This window comes from Bos javanicus, chromosome 23, assembly GCF_032452875.1.
Source record: "Bos javanicus breed banteng chromosome 23, ARS-OSU_banteng_1.0, whole genome shotgun sequence".
Taxonomy (NCBI): domain Eukaryota; kingdom Metazoa; phylum Chordata; class Mammalia; order Artiodactyla; family Bovidae; genus Bos; species Bos javanicus.
The window spans coordinates 6,855,487-6,875,833 of record NC_083890.1 but is presented as its reverse complement, the minus strand read 5'-3'; the positions used below and the strand labels follow the sequence as shown (position 1 = coordinate 6,875,833).

Below are 20,347 nucleotides of genomic sequence, written 5' to 3'. Positions count from 1 at the left end.
GTGCACTTCTTACACACAAGTCATCACAGACCATGCCTATAAACAGAGAAATGTCAGTAATTGGAAATGTGGAAGTCTCTTTGGCTCAGACAAGGCTTCTGCCCCTAGGATGTGAATGATTTGTGACACAAATAACAGCAGCTTCCTCTGACACAGCGGTGGAGGAATTCCATGGAGAAGGGAAATGCATTCATTGCCACGTCTCACCTGGTTTGGTCATTTGTCCTGTCTCAGAAGGCCTAACTGCAAGTCCGCCATATGAAACAAAGTACAAAGATAAAGAGCCAGAGCATCACCTCTGGCCCCACCTTATTTTGCACACACCCTCCCCTGCATCTGCACGAGCAGCCTGTGAAAATCCGGGGTCCTTGTTCTACACCCCTTCCTCATCCTCCTCCGTCAGGCTCCTTTCATCTTTTCTATGTAAGATGTAATACTCTATGTAATACTCTATTGACTGTAGTATTTATTTGTTTGGTATGTCATGTCATTCCAACTGTTGATATTTTTATGAGAAATAGTAATTTGTTTCCAGATTAGAGTTGCATTGATTGAGTTGCTGGCCACTTTTTCTCACTCCATAAACCATGTTGTTTTTAATGTACGATATCACAGAATGTGAGGTGTTTATTTTGGGGGTTACATCATGAATGGATGTAAGAGGTTGGGCCAGAAGGAAGGCTGAACACTGAAGAATCAATGCTTTTGAACTGTGATGTGGGGAAAGACTCCTGAGAGTCTCGAACAGCAAGGAGATCAAATCAGTCAAAAAGGAAATCAACCCTGAATATTCATTGGAAAGACTGATGCTGAAGCTGAAGCTCCAACACTTTGGCCACCTGATGCGAAGAGCAGACTGGTTGGAAAAGACCCTGATGCTGGGAAAGATTGAAGGCAGAAGGAGAAGGGGACGACAGAGGATGAGATGGTTGGATGGCATCACCAACTCGATGGACATGAGTTTGAGCAAGCTCCGGGAGCTAGTAAAGGACAGGGAAGCCTGGCGTGCTGCAGTCCATGGGGTCGCAAAGAGTCTCACACGACTTACGGACTGAACGACAAAGAATTGGTGAATACACTGGGCGGACAGCTCGGAAATACCCAGCTCCCTCTGGCGGGCTCTGGCGCCTGGCGCTTCGCCGCTTCTCTGCCCCGCCCTCTAGTGCCGCAGGGGTGTCGGCGCTGGGCTGCTCCGCTCTGCACCAGGCTGCCAGGGACGCATTTTCTACTGTTTCTCAACTTTTCCCTTCCAGTCCTGAGAGTTCTTGCTCAAGTTCTTGTTTCTTGCCAGAAGAGAGTCAGCTTTAATGGACAACATTGGTCTTGGGCCCTACTTGGAATAAAAGTGCTTAAAAAACGTAGAACATCCGGCTGGAAAGAACATGCCCATTTGCAGTAACCAGGATGGGATCCAGGCCCCTCGACGAGAGCCTCCGATTCAGCACCGTGGGGGCCGATGGCGGGCTGTCGGGGAGCCGTAGCCGGGCCGGGGTGCCCCTCTTCACCACCCGGATGTCATTCCCAGCTGTCAGGAGGGAGGTAGCCTTTCTGTTCTATTCAGGTTCTCAACAGGTTGCGAGGCTGGGCCCATCCGCGTGCAGAGGATGGTATGCATTACTCCGCCCACCGACTCCAATACTTCTCTCTCCCGGAAACACCCTCGCAGACACCCGGAGACGCCCTCACAGACACCCGGGAACACACAGACACCCGGGAACGCCCTCACGGACACCCAAAAGTAATGTTTAACCAGCTTATATGAGGAAACAGTAACCCACTCCAGTGTTCTTGCCTAGAGAATCCCAAGGACAGAGAAGCCTGGCGGGCTACAGTCCACGGGGTCGCGAGAGTCGGACACGACTGAGTTACTAAACCATGAACATCTCGGCGCGCAGTCAAGCTGCTAAGTTAATTAACCATCACAGGGAAAATTTTTTTCCGTGAAGAAGTAACAGGACAAAAGCAAGTACTGTGTTAGCGTGATAAAGAGAGGAAGTGAATGGTGGCTAAAGGAAAACTTCTCAGTCTTGAACATGGTCTACGATGAATTCTCAGTTGCTAACGATTACTACTGGTACTTTGTAAACCCAGTAGGGCAGCCAACCAAAGACCCCAAGAAGCCAAGAAGGCGCTTCGGAGATGCGGCGTCTCAGTCTGTGGCTCAAAGGTGAGACCCCAGGAAAGGGCAGGGAGGGGCTCGGAACAACCTGAAGGAGGCGCCAAAGAGGGGCCAAAGGGAGCAGTTGGCAGATGCCCATCTGAGAGGGATTCTGGAAATTAAAAGGTGACTCGTAAGAACGACAAAGTAAGTATTTTGCCACACTTTCTACCCTCCGTGTATTAGTTTTTATGTTTACACTACTTTCTATGTGAAAACAGATTTTACCTACAAACCATTTCAGGTGTTGAAGGTGCAAGTAAAGGTTACGTAGAAGCTTTAGTGCATCCCTGGTGCTTAGAGAAGTAAGGCGGATGGCCCGTGTCCTGAATTGGAATTTTGTGTTTTCCCTACGAAATCTCATCCACGCGTATAACTCGAGGCCACGCTGACTTCACATTAGAATCACCTGGAGACTCTTCAGAAGGTTAAGTTGGAGTGGGGGAGGGGCAGCGGGTTTTTCAGACCCTCCCCAGGTGAGCTGAAGGTACTGGTGGCCGCGATAGGAACACTGTGTGGGCACTTAGCGCTGCTGCACCTGCGGGGGAAGCGTGGGGATGAGGTGGATATTTCGGAGACGTGGAGACATGTTCCCACACGGCTCCTTTGAGGAAACCTCCCCAGGTACCAGCCAGCAGCCCTGTCATCCCCTGGGGACCGCACACAGTCTAGAGATGATATTCAAGTGCCTTATCTCAGGCCAGTGGGATTATACTGTTGTTTTCTTCCTAGATTGTTTCTAAGCCCAAACCTGAAATCTAGAAAAGTTTATGGTCAAAAAAAAAAAAAAACCCCAACGGGTTCGGTTTTGTTTTGTTTGTGCTCACTACTGGCTTTTTCTCATTGATATTTTGCACTTTGGTTTTGGTTTTCTGTCATGTATTGTTACACTGAAAGCATGTTGTCAAAGAGCCATCTCTGTTCCTGCCTGGGTTTTCTCCTTCACCGGGTGATTTCTGATCTGGTCTCTGAGTCTGAGCACACTGAGGCCTTGGGGACACACTGCCTGCTCGCCCCCACCCCTCATCTGACTTACACCCCTCTGGCCCCAGCTCACGTTGCCTTTAGGACGTTGCCTGATGAACTCATCTGTTGGCCTCGCTGCGGAGACCATAATACACCTGTGGCAGGAAGTGGCCAAGAGATGCTGGTCTGCGCAGTCTGCACATGCATGCAAAGGGCTGAAATATTTTAATGAATGAAATTTGTCAAAGGCAAGAACCTTATCTTCGTTATGCAATATTGAATTTCAAAGTGTTCAGCTAGTGCTTGCCCCGGCCGCCGCGCTGCCCCCCGCCTTTAGCGGTGACTCTCATAGTGTGGCGTTATTTAAGGGATGAAGAGTGAGTTCTGTGTATAAGGTCTGCCGGACGCTCAGCCCTTGGTCTCCGCTTGGGATTCCAAGAGGATGCTTAACACGAAGTGGTCTGCGTTGCCCTCTTGTGGTCGCTGCGTCGCAGGACACCTCCAAAGAATACCTTCATGAATTCTTACTCTGTAGTAGGAGAGGACGGAGAAGGCAATGGCACCCCACTCCAGTACTCTTGCCTGGAAAATCCCATGCGCGGAGGAGCCTGGTAGGCTGCAGTCCATGGGGTCGCTAAGAGTCGGAACGACTCAGCGACTTCACTTTCACTTTTCACTTTCATGCATTGGAGAAGGAAATGGCAACCCACTCCAGTGTTGTTGCCTGGAGAATCCCAGGGACGGGGAAGCCTGGTGGGCTGCCGTCTATGGGGTCGCACAGAGTGGGACACGACTGAAGCGATTTAGCAGCAGCAGCAGTAGTAGAGGATGGAGAAGGCAATGGCACCCCACTCCAGTACTCTTGCCTGGAAAATCCCATGGGTGGAGGAGCCTGATAGGCTGCAGTCCATGGGGTCGCTAAGAGTCGGACAGGACTTGGCGGCTGAACAACAACAGAAGTCGTAGTAACGGTCATGATAGTAATGAGATGGTTAGATAACATCTCCATCTCAGTGGACATGAATTTGAGCAAACTCTGGGAGATAGTGGAGAACAGAGGAGCCTGGCCTGCTGCAGTCCATGGAGTTGCCGAGAGTCAGACACAACTTAGCGATGCTGATTGAACAAGCAGTTAGAGTCGTTATCATCACCACCATCATCTCTCCATGATGGTAGTGGAATGCCAGCCTGTGCAGCAGCCTGGTATGACATCCGATGGTTCTCCCTGCCTTCTTTTGCTGTTTTCTATGAGAGATGAGGGATCCTTGGTCAACAGTCTGTAGGCATACTCCGCCGGAGATTTCGTGTTTAAGAACACTCCTCCCCTCAACACTCTGCAGGTCCAAGCAGCATCCCACAGGCCACTTTAAATGTTTTCTGTCTTTCGAATCCCAGATATTTTCCCATACAGTTTAGGAGTGACTGCAGATTGGGTTTGGCAAGACTCCTTTAGGCTAAATATTCAAATGAAATTCTATCATAAAAATTCAACATAGCCCAATAGAGCTGAACCACTATGAACAATTTCATCGGGCTTCAGTAAGTTAAAGAAAATTATTTTTCAGACTTCGCTGGTGGTCCAGTGGTTATGAATCCACCTGCCAATGCAGAAGACACAGGTTCGATCCTTGGTCCAGGAAGATTCCAGGTGCCTCAGGGCAACTAAGCCTGAGCACCGCAACAACTTAAGCCTGTGTGTCCTAGAATCCATCCTCTACAACAAATGAAGATACTGTAGAAAGAAGTCTGTGCACCACAGCTAGAGAGTAGCTCCCACTCGTGGCAACTAGAGAAAGCCCACGTGCTGCAATGAAGACCCAGTACAGCCAAAAATAAAATAAATAAAAGGACCACAATGTTACAATAAGAAAGAAAGCTACTTTTTATTAAATTATAGTTGATTTACAGTATTGTGTGTGTTAGTTTTGGGTGTACAAGGTGATTTGGTCATACATATGTATATATTGTTTTTCCTGATTCTTTCTCGTTACACTTTACTATAAGAAATTGAATGTAGTTCTCTGTTCTATACAGTAAAACTTTGTTGTTTATCTCGGAAAGTTACTTTAGTTTCTGAGTTTTGGTGGTGGTGGTGGTGGTGTGAGGACTTTTTGTTTGTTAAGTTTTTGTGTTTAATTGTGACAACAGAAAGTGGTTGTGAGGATTTGGGGAAGAAATACAGAATATTCCTGAGGCCAGTTGCTTTATAAAACCGACCACACAAAATCTGTTGATGAAGAAAAAAAGACATTCTGATTCCTATCTGACCGTTTTTAGATTGGGGCCTGGGGACGATTAGGGACAGTGCAGGAAATAACACGGTGTCCACAGAGGAGTGTCCCCTGCCTGTGACCTACAGATTGCTGCAAACACTCTCTGCAAGTTGCAGGCACAGTTTTGAGTCCCCACAGTGTGGTTCATGATGCAATTTGTAGTCTCAGTTTCTTTTACAAAATCATGATGTTTAAAGCATCGTGTAATTAGGTCAGAGGAAAACAGTGTTTATTCTATGAGCTGAGCAGAGGCTGCACTTCTGAGTTCTCATTAACCCAGTGGTTGATTTGCTACTGCCAAGAGTCTGCTGACAATGAAGGCATGAGAGCAGGCCGACAGGTAATGATTGCAAAGGAGTTCTTCTTTTTATGTTTCACTCTTTTAATTTTAGTGTTGATTACTTAGAACTTTTACAGACTGTTCGAAGAAACCCAGTATTCCTGCATAGAATGGATAGATCACCTTATTTTTGTTGTTGTTAATATTTAATATTTTATTTATTTTTTGTTTTGGGGTTTTAAATTTTTAAGATGTTTTTTTAATTGGAGGGAAATTGCTTTATAATGTTGTGTTGGTTTCTGCCATACAACAATGCAAATCAGCCATAATTATACATATATCACCTCCCTCTTGAACCTCTTCCCCCTCACCCCCATCCCACTCCTCTAGGTCATCCTAGAGCGCCAAGTGGGGCTCCCTGTGTTATATAGCAACTTCTGACCAGCTATCTGTTTTATGCATAATAGTGTACATATGTTGATGCTGCTTTCTCCCTTCGTCCCACTCTTTCCTTCCCCCACTGTGTCCACACATAAATACAATGGAATATTACTCAGCCATTAAAAAAGAATAATTTGAGTCAGTTCTAGTGAGTTGGATGAACCTAGAATCTGTTATACAGAGTAAAGTAAGTCAGAGAGAGAAAAACAAATATTGTACATTAATGCATATATATGGAATCTAGAAAAACAGTATTGATGAACCTATTTGCAGAGAAGGAATGGAGATGCAGATGTAGAGAAGGGGCTTCCTTATAGCCGCAGCTCATGGGCAGATGCTGACGGCTTCAGACCCTGATCCTGTCTGAGAACGTGCGTAAGAATGAACTGGATTCACACCTCAAACCCCCTTGCAAGAAAATAGAGATTTTCTTCCGCCCAAATATGTACAATGTGGCACCTGGAAAAATGCAGGTATTCACAGATGGAAGTATTAAACCATGCATTTTGGACAAGACAGCGAGGCTTAAGAGAGACTGCTCTGATTTCAGTGCTAGATGACTACTGACCTCAGCACCCCAGGGAACCAGAGTCAGTGGTGTCTTGGGGAGCCTTTGATCACCTTCTGCTTTCTTTTTGTAGAATTGATCAAAATGCCAACTGTGAAGAAAATCTCCTTGGGAAGCTGTAGGGCTCAACTCAGTCCTAGGCCCAGGGAGATTAAAATGTTATGACTGTTACGAAGTTCCTTTCTGGCAAGGCTCTAGAATCCTGTGAAAAGTATCAGAGGAGAGTAATTAATGCAAAAAGAGGACTTCACCTTGTACCTCAAAGTCAAAGGATATGTTGTTGTTCAGTCACTCAGTCATGTTCGACTCTTTGTGACCCCATGGACTGCAGCACGCCAGGCCTCCCTGTCCTTCACTAGCTCCCGGAGTTTGCTCAAACTCATGTCCATTGAGTCAGTGATGCCATCCAACCATCTCATCTTCTGTCTCCCCCTTCTCCTCCTGCCCTCAATCTTTCCCAGCATCAGGATCTTTTCCAATGAGTCAGGCTCTTCACATCAGGTGTCCAAAGTATTGGAGCTTCAGGTTCACCATCAGTCCTTCCAATGAATATTCAAGGTTGATTTCCTTTAGGACTGACTGGTTTGATCTCCTTGCAGTCCCCCCTTAATATTAGCGGGGGGAACTAATATTAGTCCCCCAAGGGACTCTCAAGAGTCTTCTCCAGCACTACAGTAGAAGATGGAGTAGAACATTAACTGTAGTCACTCCAGTGTGACAGAAATGCTACATACTCCTGCCGCCTCAAGTCCCCAGTCTGTTCTTGCTAACACACACACACACCCTAACGTCCTTTAGTCTTTCTAGCAGAGTGTTTCCTTGCTGATGGTGCTCTATGTGGGAGGCAGATTAAAGAGAAGAAACCTTGTCTAAGTGGAGGCTGTTTTTCAGAACTTGAATCTTTCACCCCAGGCATACGTACCTGGGTAGAGCAGAGCATGACCCCCACCTTAATGGTAAATCAGTTTAGCTGTGAACCCAAACAAAAGCTCTCATCCTCAGCACCTCCGCCTCTTTCTGTCTGCAGGTTTCCCCTCTCCCCCTGCAACACCCTGACTCCTTCCTTCCCTTTGAGACAGGCTGGGACCTCAAGCACCCTTTTCTGCAGTGCTTGTACCTGGACACACCTGTCCTCGAGCAACAAAAAACAAAAGACCCCTCCCTTTCTGCCCAGACTTTAATCTTGTTGTGAGACTGGAAGGCCAGGTGTGATGTTTTCCAGGTGGAGCTGTGGGTATCGAGGTTGAAGATCCGCACTGAGGCTGCCCCAGGTAGGACTGTGGAACAAGTACTTGGTGTCTTCCATCACCTTTTAGTTTCTTATCTGCTTTCCTCCCTTCCCTCCCTTCCTTTCTTTCCTGGTATATTCGGTGCAGAAACTTCCAGGAGCAAATTTGCTGCTGGCTCCCAGCCCTCCCACCTGCCCTTGCTTCAGCTGATCACCAGTAGGCATGGAGGTGCACTGCATTTAACAAGGGGTCTCCATTCATGGTCCATATAGTCAAAGACCCGTATAGTCAAAGGTATGGTTTTTCCAGTGGTCATGTATGGATGTGAGAGTTGGATCAGAAAGAAGGCTAAGCACTGGAGAATTAATACTTTTGAACCGTGGTGTTGGAAAAGACTCGAGAAACCCTTGAACTGCAAGGAGATCAAAGCAGTCAATCCTAAATGAAATCAACCCTGAGTTTTCATCAGAAGGACTGATGCTAAAGCTGAAGCTCCAATACTTTGGCCACCTGATGCAAAGAGCCAGCTCATTGGAAAAGATCCTGATGCTGAGAAAGATAGAAGGCAGGAGGAGGAGGGGACAACAGAGGATGAGACGGTTGGATGGCATCACTGACTCGATGGACATGAGTTTGAGTAAACTCCAGGAGATACTGAAGGTCATGGAAGCCTGGTGTGCTGCAGTCCAAGGGCTCACAAAGAGTTGGACATGACTTAGCAACTGAACAATAACTTCATTCCTGGTGGTAACAAGTTGGTGGGCAGGGATGCTCTCTGTTCCCTGGGATCATGTGTCTGTGGAGGCTGCCCTGGGTGGATACAGTCAAGTTCTTCTTGGAAGAGTCAAGTTGCTCTGAGAGCCTGTTCTAGAACTCTGCTCCATTGCCAGCATCACCTGAGAAGTTACCAACAGAAGATGGACGATAGTCACCCACTTGAATTTCTCTGGTCAAATTTGATTTTTTATCTCAGAGGGATTTCTTCTTGCTTTAACGCAGCAGCTACTATTTTCATGGGATACAACGTCTTTCAGATGTGACATTTTTTTCAAATCAAGCCTGAGCCTGCAAAGATCTCAGTTTTCATCCTTGGCGGCTATGCGGCCTCAAGTAAGCTGCATCCATTCATTCTATGAACATAGGTGCCTGCAGGCCCTGGGATGCAGTGATGAGCACACAGAACACGGCCCCCAGTATAGCCCACGGCAATTTGCTCTACAGTCTCAGTACAGGACCAAGGGCAGACAGGAAGCAGCTCCTGGGTCTGCTGGAGGAGGAGTCCTTTCACAAGACACATGGCCATCAGCTCTAGTGCTGTGACACACCTTGTTAGCTGCGCCTGACCACAAGCTTCTTGAGAGCACCTGTTTGAAAACTGTACATTTCTCCTGATGGCGATAGTTACAGTCTGATCACTCATAGGTGACTTTCAAAGTCTGAAGTTAACAAATATCTCTGCCTCCCCCGATAGATTTTAGAACACTCTCAGCCAGCAGTCTTGTTGGAACTCCATCATATTTTTATAAGTACAAATCAATCATCGTAATTATGTTGGTTTATACAATCAAGACCTATTTAGAATTTTCTAAGTATTTAGTAACTTTGCTTACTACACCTTTATGCATCTTACTTCTTCCTTCTGAGTTCAAATTTCTTCTTCCTGAAGTAGTAGGACCTGTTAGGAGTACATTATCATCATCATCATCATCATCATCATCATCATTATCATTGTTTTAATGGTAGTTTAGTTGGGCACAGGGTTTCAGGTTGGTGGCTAGATTATCTCAGCCTGTTGAAGATGGGAGTACACTGTCTTCTGACCTACAGTGTTGCTGTTGAGAATTATTACATGAATCTTTCTATTGTGCTCTTGTGTCATCTGACTTCCCTCTGCTTGGTACAGTCTTGGTCTTCACTATTCTGCTGCTCAGTACAGGCTGTTTTTTATTTACTTTTATTTGTCCTGATCAAGGCTTCTTTTTTGTTGTTGACGTATAGTTTATTTACCATGCTGTGCTAGCTTCAGGTGTACAGCAAAGTGATTCTAAGTTGTGTGTATATATAGCAAGAAAATCGGACAGCTGGAGGGGACCTTGGTGAGAAATGTATTCATTTGTTTGTCCAGCCAGCCAGCCAGTTACCTGATGTATGTTTACTAAAATGACACAGAAACTGCTGAGGATACAGTTGCTCCTCTTATAAAGCTTATCTTCAGATAGGAAGCGGCACACAATGAACAGAAAACAAGTGATTAAGGAAAATAGTTGCAGATGGTGATAAAGGCTGCAGAGAAATAGAGCTGGAGAGGCATCTTCTATAAAGAAGCGACAGCGAGGGACTTCCCTGGCAGTCCAATGAGCAAGACTCTGCCTTTCTAGTGCAGGGAACTCAGGTGCCGTCCCATCTGGGAACTAAGATCCCAGCAGCTACGTGCCGCCAAAACGGGGGGAGGGGAGGGGAGAAGCAGCAATGTGCTGACCCTAAACCGTGAAAAGCCACCAGTTATAAGAGCCAGGGCAGGAAGACAGTCTGCAGTCCAACCGGCGGAGGGAACCCTAGTGAGAAACCACAGCAGATGGATTCCAGAACCCAGATCCCAGCTGTGCCGGAGCCGATCCTACCGAGGCTCTGATCCTACCGCTTCTATTCTCCAATTCCCAGCCTCTCACATGCGGCTAATCCCCACGCCAGCTGTCCTGCTCAGCCCCGTCTTTAGACAAGCTGTCACCTCCCACGTCAAATAACGCTGAGCGCCCACACGAGCCACACCATCACCTGCAGCATCCCTCCTCCGGCTGTCTCGGGGGCTGGGGCCCCTGGCTCCAGATCCTCAGAGCTGCTGCCGTCAGTGCCTCTGTGAGCTCTTGCACCTGTTATTTGTACGTTTCAGTGTGCGTTCATTTGGATAACCACTAATTATGTCCTGGTGTAATAAATATAAAATTTGCTATTGTGGTTTTCGCAACAAAGAAAGTGCTTGATATGTTAATAGAAAAATCTCTAGCTTTCCTTGTAAAACTCCCAGCCACTTTTGTTGCATACAGAGCTCTACAGCTCTGCTTCAAGTTAGCAACAAGAATATATACACATACAGAGGTATATATGCATTTATATGACAGTCCTAAAAGAAAGAAAAGGACTGTTTGGAATTTTACTGTCTTCTCTTTCATATGATATTACTGATTGATAACTACATATTCCTTATACTTTGAAACTATTGTTTACCTGATTTCACCTTATTTTCATAATAATCACATAAGGTAAATAGTTTATTTCTCTTCTTTTACAATAATTTGAAAACTTAGTCCAAAATGGGAACAGATATGTCCATGATGGTACAATACAAAATATTACTGAGAATAAAGTTAAAATATTTGCTCACTCTCTGTACTAAGTGAAGAGCATTCACAGTTACACCTTCATTTGCATTAATTAAATATCTTAAATAACTGTAATCTCCAACCATTAGTAGGAAGACTGAGGTGCATAAGAATGCTTTTAAAATAAACATTCATTGACCAAGATTCACTCATTATTGAATACAATATCAAAATTAAAAATTCAGTTTTTATATGTAAGATATGATTTTATGTTCTTTACCTTGTTTTTTTGAAGGCCTTTTGATAGGAAGTCAGGGTCTTCTATGAATTCTGGAATGAGATATATTTCTGAGACATTAATCAAGTTACATGGAGTTACATTCATTAACCCTTTGTAGAGCAACTGAGAAGAGATGGTGGAAACATTCAGCTTAGACATAGAAACACCCCATGGGAGGAACATCCCAGCACAGGCCCGGGTCCCCAGTCTTCATTTCGTCTTAGCTTCGGTGCTGCAAACAGAACGTTAGGATTTGTTCGATCAGCACTTGTCACGTGACTTTTCTCAGCGACGATGTTGCCTCCGTGTCCCCCTCCTGCCCATCCAGTCCATCCAGTGATGCCCTTTGGGACGAGTTAGAACACAAACCAGGAATTGAACCGCTTTCTGACACAGCTGTGTTGCATCTCAGGTTTTGTTTTACTTGGTCCGGTTGAGTGTCTTCACTTGGCAGCAAGGCTGTTCCTTCAGGCCTATAAAATGGATCAGGCAGGAAAATAATTGTGCAAATCACATGCATATGATTTCTAACCATGCCTTCAAAAGTTAAGCTTTGAGAGGAAAAAAAGAGACTTATCTAGGGCCTTACTTGTGGATACTAGAGAAGTCTGTATATTACTCTACAAGTTAATCTTCACTAAAGGATACAAATAGATGAGCAGACAAAAATTAGTAAACGTGAGGATTTAAACAACATGATTAACAAATTTGACATAATTGATGTATACATATTAGAAAGTGAACTAACTGCAGACTGCACATTTTTTTCAAGTGTGTGTAGAACATTATCAAAAATTAGACCATGTACTTGGCGATAAAGGAAGTCTTAGCAAACATCAAAAGCAAATAGTGCAGAGATGGTTCTCAGGCCATAAGGCAGTGAAGCTAGTAATAAATATACCAATACAAAAATATACCAACGTGAAAATCCCACAATTTTAGAAATTAGTACTATGTTGCTAAATAATCCAGTGGATCAAATGAAAAATCACTGTAGGAATTTGAATATATTTTTAATTGAACATATTGAAAATTCGAGATACCAAAATTTGTAGGCTGCATTCAAAGCTATGCTTCAAGGGAAATTTATAGGCTTAAATGCATTTACTAGAGAAGTAGAAAAACTGAATGACCCAAGTATCCATTTCAAGAAGTAGAAATACCACAGAAAACTCAAAGGAAGTAGAGAAGGTAAATAATAAACCACAAAGCACAAAACAGACAACAAACTTACAATGAGGATTATTTGGTCTAAAAATTCTATCCAAAAAAAAAGGACAAATTGACAAACACTTGGCCAGTCTGATCCTGGTAAAGAATCCATCCGCAATGCAGGAGACCTAGGTTCGATCCCTGGGTTGGGAAGATTCCCTGGAGAAGGAAAAAGCTACCCATTCCAGTATTCTGGCCTGGAGAATTCCATGGACTGTATAGTCCATGGAATCGAAAAGAGTCAGACACAACTAGTGACTTTCACTTCACTTGGCCAGTCTGATCAAGAAAAGAGGTGGAGGAAATGTGTACATAATGTCAGGGATGAACAGAGTCATTGAAAAGGTCGTAGGATGTCCATGTGAATAATTTTATGCCAATAATTTTGAAAATTTAGATACGGATAAAACCCCAGTGTACCTAAATGGACACAGTAAAAAATAAGATTAAAATCTAGATCTGGGGACTTCCCTGCTGGTCCAGTGGTTAAGAATCCTCCTCGCAGTGCAGGGCACATAGGTTCGATTTCTGGCTGGGAAACTAAGATCCCACATGCCAAGGAGAAACTAAGCCTGAGAGCCTCAAATCCCAAGTCCACTCACCGCAGAGGCCGCGTGCCTCAATGGAAAGTTCCCGCACCAAAAAGAAAGATCCCTTATGAGGCAACAAAGTTCTGTGTGATGCAACAAGACTCTGCACGGCCAAACAAATAAGTAAATAAAAATTAAAAATCTGGATCAAAAGGAACTGAGCCTCTGTCATCAAACTCTTTCCTACCCTAGATGCTTCTCTAGTGAGTTCTACCAAATATTTTAAAAAGTAATAACATCAGTCTTACACAAACTTTTCCAGAGAATAGCAAAAGAAGGACATTTTATGAGACCCACATAAGCTTGATACCCAAACCTGACAATGAGATACAAGGAAAGAAGTTACAGGGTGCTCTTGTTACCAAAAGAGTGTCTAGGGTTCGGCTGCTCGCCACTTAAAAGCCAATAGACCGGCCAGGTTGGTGGAAAGTTTGCTTTATTTCAGATGCTGGCAACTGAGGGTGGAGGGGGCAGGGGGCCGGTTGACGGACATCTGTCCAAAGGCCAACCGCTCTCCCCCGACAAGCAGGGGGTGAGAGCTTTTACAGACAGAGTGTGTGTGGGGGTGGGGGGCTACATGCAGACACAGTACAGTCGTCTCTAACAGTCATCTTCAAATTAGTCATCAGTGGTCTGACCACCATCATCTTGGTTGATTTAGGTAGTTAATCTGCAGTTCCAGGGTCCATTTTTTCCCCACTTCTTTGCAGTCAATTCTCGGAATTTTGGCAGCTCAAGTCCTGGGTACAGTCTGGCCATCATGTAGTTAACTTCTCCACCTGGTGTTTTGGTATCTATAAGACAGCTCACAGATGTGGCTCAGAATATTATCTACAGCCCTTGAGAAAGAACTAAAGGTCCTTGACTATGCTTAGTGACTATATTATTATTATTTAGTTTCCTTTGACTGTTTTCCTTTGTTTCAGCATTTCTCACTTCTCTGATTAAACTTATTTTTTTGACTCAAGTTTTTCGCAGACAAAAGGCAGAGGGCATGGTGCGGGGTGGGGGGTGGGGGGCAAGGACCTGCTCCGTCTCACTCTCTCTTGTCAAGTAGTGAAAGTGAAAGTCACTCAGTCGTGTCTGACTCTCAGTGACCTTATAGACGGTGGCCCGCCAGGCTCCTCTGTCCATGGGATTCTACAGTCAGGAATACTGGAGTGGGTAGCCATTCCCTTCTCCAGGGGATCTTCCTGACCCAAGAAGTGAACCTAGGTCTCCTGCATTTCGGGCAGATTCTTTACCACTGAGCCACCAGGGAAGCCCTTTAGGATTAGAAAAAGAGAAATAAATCTGTAATTATTTATATATAATATAATTTCATGTGCAGAAAAAGCAAAGATATCTGCAGATAAACTATTAGAATTAATAGAATTGAACAAGTTCACTGCGTAGATGGTCAATAAACAAAATCACATAGTTTATTTCTGTGCATAACTAATACTATTGATATTTTGATATTTATCAACATAAACACAAAAAGCGTATGTCTAAGAACCAAACCAAAAATACTCTGCAAGATCTTGACACAGAAAATTACAAAACATGGTGGGGAGAAATGGAAGAACCTCTGATAAAGGAGCAACTTAGGACGTTCATGAAGTAAATTCATATTATAAAGTCGCTTTGTTACCACTCCAAAAAGTAATGGCTGAAATCAGCAACAATCAATCATTGCTGATGACTCCATAGATGGCCAGATTCAGTGGACAGCTCTGCTGGTCTCCTTGGGGTCCCTCCTGCGGCTGCAGTTGGATGGGGACTGGGACAGCTTCATTCACAGACACCTTGAGGGACAGCTGGGCCACTGGGCTTCACACTTTCTTACTTGTGATCCAGGGCTTTTCCCTCCCCACCTGGCTTTTCCAGTGGAGCATCTGAAATTCTTACACAGCAGCTCAGGGATCCCCGAAGTAGAGAGGAGGCTGCTTGGCCTTGTTAAGGCTTGTGTGCAGAACTGCCATGATGTTACCTCTCCAGTGTTCTAATAGTGAAAACAAGTCACCAGATTTAGTGTAGGAGGACACTGGCCCCTGGGGGCCTGAAATCCAGGAGGTCAGGCTGACCGGGGTGTGTTTAGACACCAGTTATGAGTGCACTGTCAAGGGGAGCCCTCTCACGGCTTCAAGGACTCACACCCCTCACAAGCAAAATGCATGTACACCCAATCCTCTCTTCACTTCCAAAGCCTCATCCCATGACACAGTTCTTAAAAAATCATGTGGGTTCTGATGTATCAAATGGCACACTCCCTTGGGTTCCATTTGTATAAGCTACTAGTTAGCAGGGAAAGGGGCTTCCCTGGTGGCTCAGACAGTAAAGAATCTGCCTGCAATGCAGGAGACCTGGGTTTGCTCCCTGGGTCGGCAAGTTCCCCTAAAGAAGGGAATGGCTACCCTCTCCTGTGTTCTGGACTGGAGAATCCCATGAACAGAGGAACCTGGTGAACCACAGTCCATGGGGTCGCAAAGAGTCAGACATGACTGAGCGACTAACACTTCACTTCACTGGGGGGAGAGAAACTGATGACATCCTATTTCTTGGCCCGGTGGCCCCTTCCTCCTCTATCTCCACCTCAGACCCTCTGAGTACCACCTGTGTCTTCATCTTATTAGCACCAGAAAAATCACAGGATGATCAGATCGGGATGTCAGATACAGAATTCTTAGTGAAAACGGCTCCACTGAAGTGTATTAGTGGTGATGACTGAATGATTGCCCCAAACCCAGAATACCAGGTAAGAAGCATATACAAGAAAGTCTGCCTGAGCCCTGATTTGCTACAAGTAGCACTTCCTGTTTCGAATCAAGTCACAACCAGCTATTCTTAGGCTTTTCCTCATCCAAACCAGTTCTACCTGTTAGAATGCTTTACCTCCTAGAACTTGTTAAGGAAATATTTTTCCCACAATGGCCAACTGAGAAAATCTCCCTTGTTCAAGTCACACAAATGGCAACCTAATAGATTTCAAGTGTTAATTTGAAATTAATGATACCGACATTATTTCACAGGTATCAAGGCTATTAGGAAAGATTTTAAAGTTTGATAATGCAACTGTGGGCTTCCTCGATGGCTCAGTGGGTAAAGAATCCGCCTGCAATGCAGGAGACAGAGGAGACGTGGGTTCAATCCCTGGGTCAGGAAGATCCCCTGGAGGAGGAAATGGCAACCCACTCCAGTATTCTTGCTTGGGAAATCCTGTGGATGGAGGAGCCTGGCACTGTCCAAAGAATCACAGAGTCAGGCAGGACTGAGTGATGAAGGACACACAGTGCAGCTGTGGGGAAAAGGAGACCCTCATACATTGCATGTAAGGTTGACCGTACTAGAGTGTAAATACCTAAAGAGCTAAAGATGCACCTATTCATCACTCAGAAATACCTTTTCTGGGTGGAATGTGCGTGTGTGTGTGTGTGTGTGTGTGTGTGTGTGTGTACTCAGTTGTGTACAACTCTGTGTGACCCCATGGACTGTAGCCCACCAGGCTCCTCTGTTCATGGAATTTGCCAGGCAAGAACACTAGAGTGGGTTGCCTTTCCTCCTCCAGGGGATCTTTCTAACCCGGAGATCGAACCCATGTCTCCTGGATCTCCTGCATTGGCAGGTGGGTTTTTGTTTTTGTTTTTGTTTTTTTTTTACCACTGTGCCACCTGGGAAGCCCTCTGGATGGAAACTGCAGAAATTCTGAAATACTATCATGAGAATCCAGTGTTTCCCTTTTGAATTTCCAACCTATTGAGGATCAACGTATTTATAAGGATAAAGCAAAAAAATTCATAAAATGTAGGAGAAGGCAAGGGTGGGATGCTTTGAGACAATAGCATTGAAACATGTATATTATCATATGTGAAACAGATCGCCAATCCAGGTTCGATGCATGAGACAGGGTGCTCAAGGCTGGTGCACTGGGATGACCCAGAGGGATGGGAGGGGGAGGGGGGTAGGAGGGGGGGTTCAGGATGGGGAACACATGTACACCCGTGGCAGATTCATATCAATGTGTAGCAAAAACAACTACAATATTATAAAGTAATTAGCCTCCAATTAAAACAAATAAATTTTAAAATAAATAAAATTCATAAAACAAATGAAATATAACAATAGACCTACAAAATATAAGCCTGAATAATTTTTTATTATTAGACTCCATAGATGTAAAAGTCTCAGTTGAATAACTTTTGAAGTTTCTAAGTGCTTATTCTGCACTTCTGCAGTTCCTGTCCATGAAATGCTAACAGTCTGCAGTTCTCAGTTTGAGGAACTGTGCCATTAGTAACTGAACCCCACGGCCATGAGGAGATGCATTTAAAGAAGAAAATAAACATTAGGGGAAATGTTCATAGGGAAAAATAAACATTATAGTCATACAATGAAATACAATATAGCAGTTAAAACAAATGTTTCTATCCACATATTAACATGGATAAATCTTGAAATCAAAACATTGAGATAAAAAACTGTCAACTGAATCTTTCTTGTATATTATCACTTATAGGCAGACCTCATTTTAATGCATTTTATTGTGCTTTACAGATACTGCATTTTTTACAGATTGAAGGTTTGTGGTAACCTGGCTCACACAAGTCGGTCGGAGCCAGTTTTTCAACAGCATTTGCTCAGTTCATATTTCTGTCACATTTCAGTAATTTTCACAATATTTCAAACTTTCTTTGTTTTCATTATGTGTTAAAGTGATCTGTGATCAGTGGTCTTTTATGTTGTCACTGTGATTGTTTTGGAGTTCTGTGAACCGTGCCCATGTAAGAAGGCAAACTTAAACAGTGAATGTCGTGTGTTTCTGCCTGTTCCACCGACTAGCTGCTCCCCCTGCTCTCTCCTAGGGCCTCCTGTTCCCTGAGACACAACAGTATTGAAATTACATCAGTTAATAACTCTACAATGGCCTCCAAGTGTTTGAATAAAAGGAAGAGTCGCATGTCTCTCACTTTAAATCAAAAGGTAGAAATAATTAAGGTTAGTAAGGAAGGCATGTTGAAAGCCAAGTTAGGCTAAAAGCGAGGCCTCTTGCGCCAAACTGTTAGCTAAGTCATGAATGCAAAGGAAAAGTTCTTGAAGGAAATTAAAAATGCTGCTCCAGTGAACACATGAATGATAAGAAAGTGAGATCACCTTATTGCTGATATGGAGAAAATGTTAATCTCTGGGTAGAAAGTCAATCCAGGCACAACATGCCCTTAAGCCCTAACTCCCTTCAATTCTATGAAGCTTAAGAGAGGTGAGGCAGCTGCAGAAGAAAAGTCTGAAGCTGGCAGAGTTTGGGTCATGACTTTTAGGGAAAGAAACCACCTCCCTAACAGAAGTGCAAGGGGAAACAGCTAGTGCTAACGTAGAAGCTGCACCAGTTAATCCAGAAGCTTTAGCTAAGATAACTCATGAAGGTGGCCACACTAAACAGCTTTTCCATATGGACAACACAGCCTTTTACTGGAAGAAGATGCCATGTGGAACTTTCACAGATGGAGAGGAGAAGTCAATGTCCGGCTTCAAAACTTCGAAGGGCAGGCTGATTCTCTTGTTAGGGGCTAAGGCAGCTAGCGACTTGAAGTTGAAGCCAGTGCTCGCTCACCATTCCCCAAATCCTAGGACCTTTATCCTAAATCAGGGCTTCCCTGGTGGCCCAGAGGTAAAGAATCCGCCTGCCAATCCAGGAGACATGGGTTTGGTTTCTGGTCTTGGAGGATCCCACACGCCTCGGAGCAACTAAGCCCAGGCACCGCAACTGTGGGGCCTGTGTTCCAGAGCAAGGGGGCAGCAACCATGGATGCCCTCACCCCGGAGGCCCTGCTCCGCAGCAAGAGAAGACACTGCGATGAGAAGCCTGCGCACCCAGCTAGAGAAAAGCCTGTGCAGCGATGAAGACCCAGCACTGCCGAAAATAAAACACATGGTTTTGAAAAATTGAAAGAATTATGTGACATCTACCCTGCCTGTGCTCTATAAATGGAACAACAAAACCTGGGTGATATTGCATCTTGTTTACAACGCGGTTTCAGAAAATAAAAAAAAAAGCTTTTTATTCAAAATGTTACTGCTCACTGAGAATGCACCTGGTCATCCGAGAGCTCTGATGAAGCTGTGCAAGGAGGCTCATGTTGTTTTCATGCTTGTTAACAGGACATCCACTCGGCAGCCCACGGATCAAGGGGTAATTTCAACTTTCCAGTCTTATAATTTAAGAAATATACTTCATAAGGCTATAGATGCTATACAAAGTGCTTCCTCTGATGGATCTGAGCAAGGTCAATTGCCCGGAAAGGATTCACCACCTCGGAGGCCATGAAGAACATTTGTGATTCATGGCAAGAGGTCAAAATATCAAGGTTACCAGGAGTTTGGAAGAAGCTGATTCCTCAGAAATGGAGCAGGATGCTGTGGTCGTTGCTCCCTCACCATATCCTCTGCATGCCTTTTGTCTGTGCAAAACTATAAAGAATAAGTTTTATCAGAGAAGTGAGAAATGCTGAAACAAAGGAAAACAGCCAAAGGAGACTAAATAATAATAATGTAGTCATTAAACATAGTCCATTCTGAAGGAGATCAGCCCTGGGTGTTCTTTGGAAGGAATGATGCTAAAGCTGAAACTCCAGTACTTTGGCCACCTGATGCTAAGAGTTGACTCATTGGAAAAGACTCTGATGCTGGGAGGGATTGGGGGCAGGAGGAGAAGGAAATGACAGAGGATGAGATGGCTGGATGGCATCACTGACTCGATGGACGTGAGTCTGAGTGAACTCCGGGAGTTGGTGATGGACAGGGAGGCCTGGCGTGCTGCGATTCATGGGGTCGCAAAGAGTCAGACACGACTGAGCGACTGAACTGAACTGACTGAAGCATAGTCAAGGAGCTTTAGATCTTTCTCAAGGGCTGTGGATAGTATTCTGAGCCATATCCTGTGAGCCGTCTTGTAGATACTAAAACACTAGGTGGAGAAGTTAACTGCATGATGGCCAGGCTGTACTTCAGCTGCCACAGTTCCGAGAATTGGCCGCAAAGAGATGGGAACAAGTGC

At 44.6% G+C, this 20,347-nt stretch overlaps 1 long non-coding RNA gene across 1 annotated transcript in view; it reads left to right on the top strand.

Annotated features, from left to right (window-relative positions):
• Positions 1-445: 445 nt before the first annotated feature.
• Positions 446-20,347, top strand: part of LOC133236075 (uncharacterized) — a 59,632-nt gene continuing 39,730 nt past the window's right edge. The window contains exon 1 of the long non-coding RNA XR_009732721.1: positions 446-2,305. This is a non-coding gene — a long non-coding RNA (uncharacterized LOC133236075). The remainder of the gene's footprint in view (positions 2,306-20,347) is intronic.